The sequence below is a fragment of the Terrapene carolina genome, unplaced genomic scaffold, assembly GCF_002925995.2.
Source record: "Terrapene carolina triunguis isolate 2854851 unplaced genomic scaffold, T_m_triunguis-2.0 Scaffold33392, whole genome shotgun sequence".
In the NCBI taxonomy this organism is placed as follows: Eukaryota; Metazoa; Chordata; order Testudines; family Emydidae; genus Terrapene; species Terrapene triunguis.
In genome coordinates, this window is record NW_020697743.1 from 3,015,626 (window position 1) to 3,015,989 (window position 364).

The following is a 364-nucleotide window of genomic DNA, read 5'->3' on the forward strand; positions in this document are numbered from 1 at the left end:
TTTTTTTTTTTTAATTATTATGAAGAACAAGTTTAAGCTTTGTTCTAATGTGCATTGTTTGCCTGGACTGCTCAAGACCTGAATGCTTGTGTAGGAGGAACTCTTTGAGTTGGCTTCTTAAATACCTTCATGCTGTTTCACATCTGATACTCCTTGATGAAACATAGGAGCCTTGTCTTATAACAGGCTTATTCAAAGTGATACAAGCTACAAAAGTGAGATATTGGAAGAGTGTCACCATTTTCATAGTGTAATAAAAATACTGTAATAATAATAATAAATATCAGAGGGGTAGCCGTGTTAGTCTGGATCTGTAAAAAGCAACAGAGGGTCCTGTGGCACCTTTGAGACTAACAGATGTATT

The 364-nt window shown here is 35.4% G+C and overlaps 1 protein-coding gene across 2 annotated transcripts in view; it reads left to right on the forward strand.

The window, feature by feature from the left end:
- TMEM175 (transmembrane protein 175) overlaps positions 1–364 on the forward strand; it is a 39,666-nt gene that overhangs the window by 26,948 nt on the left and 12,354 nt on the right. The gene's annotated exons all lie outside the window — the stretch shown is intronic.